Genomic DNA, 2,960 nt, shown 5'->3' on the forward strand with positions numbered 1-2,960 from the left:
AGCTACAAGGAGGGCAGGTGCGCAGGGCGGACAGGCCTTCCCCGCCTCTGTGCGGGTTAAAGGTGACGGGTGGATGTGTACGTGGGTCAAGTGTCCACAGGCCTATTCAGGGAATTTCCAGTTTATTTCTGTCCAGCGTGTGGCGGGGCCTGTGCCCCACTGACTCACCGGCAAGGGGCACCCTAGAGACCCCTTTTGGGGTGAGAAGTCCAGCGGCTCTGAGGACGGACCAGCCATCTGATAGTGGAGTGGAGCCTGAGAAAGGGGTCCCACATTCTCTGCTGAGGGCTGTGGGGCTACTGCTGTCACTGTGGCCTGACGGAGCCCTCACCACCACCTTCCGTCTGCTCCCTCCCACCCGATGTTGGGTGGACTGACCTTGCTGCCCACCGGAGCCTCCACCTGAGACACTGTGATGAAGGGGTGTTAGAGTCAGACCTGTGGACCTCGGGTCACCACCACTGCCTCACCCAGAGGGGCAATAGGGCTGACCTTCTCAGACCCCAGGAGGACGTCAGGCTCTCAGACCCAGGAAGGACCCAGGTTCTCAATGCCAGGGGAGGTCCCACCTTCTCAATGCCAGAGGAGATCCCATCTTCTTGATCCCAGGGGAGATCCCACCTTCTCTATCCCAGGGGAGATCCCACCTCCTCAGCCCCAGAGGAGATCCCACTCCCTCAGTCCCAGAGGAGATCCCACCTTCGCTGTCCCAGGGAGATCCCACCTTCTCAATCCCAGGGGAGATCCCACCTTCCCTATCTCAGGTGAGATCCCACCTTGTCTATCCCAGGGGAGATCCCATCTCCTCTATCCCAGGGAGATCTCACCTTCCCATCCATGGGAGATCCCACCTTCTCTATCCCAGAGAGATTGCACCTTCCCATCCCAGGGAGGACTCCATCTTCTCAATCCCACAGAAGACCCCCACCTCTCGGACCCAGGGTTGGAGAGGCTGTGCTGAGCGTCCTGGGTGCCCAGATTCCTCTGATCCCCCCAGGTCAGAGAGAGCCTGGCATGGAAAATCTCTGCCCCTTGGTGCCCTGGACGGGGCCCTTTCCTGAGTTTCCCCAGGGCTCAGTGCCAGCCTGTGGAGGCCCCACGGCGAAGTGGTGTAAGGGCCTGCTGGCCTTTTGGCTTTGGTTTCCTAATCCTTGCTCCTCCTGGCTTGGGCCACATGCTTGGCATCCCTCATGTGCCCAGGTCCCTGGGTCCCTGGAGGAAGGACGGTCCCTGGCCTGGGGCTGGTGGCACAGCAGCACAGGACGAGGGGTTCATCCTGGGAGCGATGGGATCAGGGCCCTCGGTCCTGGTCATCCTCTCAGACCCTGGGGGACTTCCCCCAAGATGTCCTTGCCCTGCTGGGAACTGCTTGGAACTGTCAGGCGGCGTGAGAGTCCTCTTGGCCCTGGGCGCTGTCACTGTGGCATGGAAGGCCTGTCAGCAGAGGCTCAGGCACAGCGCTCAGGGAAGGCCCAGGGGGTGCCAGGCCAGGGCTCAGATCCCAGCTCACACTTACTTCTGGTCGCTGCTTCTGCATCCCATGCCCCCCATCCCCTGGGCATCCCCATTGTCAAAGGTCTCAATAACTGTGGAGATGAATCCCTTCCTACTCACCCCTGCCCCTGCAACTTGGGGACCACTGGATTGGAATTCGAGGCTCCCCCCACCATCTGAGCTTGCTGTCCACTCTCTCACTGGCCAATATCAGAAGCCAAATTCAGGATGCGTGTCTGTTTTCTGGAGGAAGAAAGTGTAGGGAGGGGAGGGCCCCTGACCTCAGTTTACCCACCCGGTGCCTGGTGGGGCCTGCCTATGCACTCCTAGGCTGGTCACGCTCTAGGGTGGTAGCGAGGGCGCCATGGCTAGTGGCTTCCAATGTTGGGGCAGGTACAAGTTCAAATGCCACACCATGATTCCTCAGGGCATTTCCAGACAGATTTTGGGCTCAGCTCGAGGGTCTGAGATTCATCAGAGGCCACAGCTCCTCTCTTTGGGACAGGACCCTCCCACCGTGAGAGGTGTGGCCCCGGGGAGCCCAGGCAGGCTGTCCCTGCCCTCCAGCCCCCTGTGGCCAGCACTCCGCTCTCCCTACACATCCTGGGGAGGCTGGGGGTGGGCGGGCCTGTGCTCGGGGTCGGGCCGCCTCCCTACCAGCAGCAGCCCTGAGGCCTGTGCCTGCCCGTGGCTGTGTCCGGAACCCAGGCCCCGTTCCCCACGGGATGGCCACTTGTGGCCTTGAGCCAGTTGCCCTGTGGCCCAGAGGACCGATTCCATAAAGCGTCCCCTGGCTGGGTTCCCCAAGTTCTGATTACAGGTAATCCAGGGACTGGCTCAGCTTGGGGAAAGGAGGGGATTAGAGGGTGGGCTGGAGCCGGGGGCCCCTGATGGAGCTCAATAAGCTGCCAGCTGAGATTGTCCTGGAGCAGAGCCCATGGGGAGACGGGGTGGCCCCCAGGACTCTACAGGAGCCCACACCCTCCCTGCCTTGGGGGGCTGGGTGCAGGGAGGGCAGGACCCCTGGTTGGGGAGGCTGGGGCCCAGGTGATCTCCCAACCAGGCTGAGCCCCTGGCGCTGCCCGAGCTCTGTGGGGCACTGGACCTGGTGTGCTGGGGGCCATGGGGAAGAGCAGCCTGCAGGACAGGCTCCTGGCAGGATCTCCCGCCCGAGGGCCTGGACCCGCTTGTAGCGGGGAGGGACGAAGTTCCGAAGTTCAAGTTCCCTTGGGCGTGTGTCGGAATTGGGGTAATTGGGTTTTCCGCATCCTGAGGAGGGTCACCTTTACCTAGGGAGCAATAAAAAGATAAACCTCAGCTAACCTGAGTCAATATTTCCTCGCGGCCCAGGGGAGGCCCCCAGAGCTGATTTCTCTATAATCTGGCTAAGGCCCCACCCACCCCTCGCCCTTCCCCTGCCCTCTTGCCTTCTGATGGCCCTGCGGGGCATATAAGGCCTGGACACC

Source organism: Equus caballus, chromosome 12 (assembly GCF_041296265.1).
Source record: "Equus caballus isolate H_3958 breed thoroughbred chromosome 12, TB-T2T, whole genome shotgun sequence".
Lineage (NCBI taxonomy): Eukaryota > Metazoa > Chordata > Mammalia > Perissodactyla > Equidae > Equus > Equus caballus.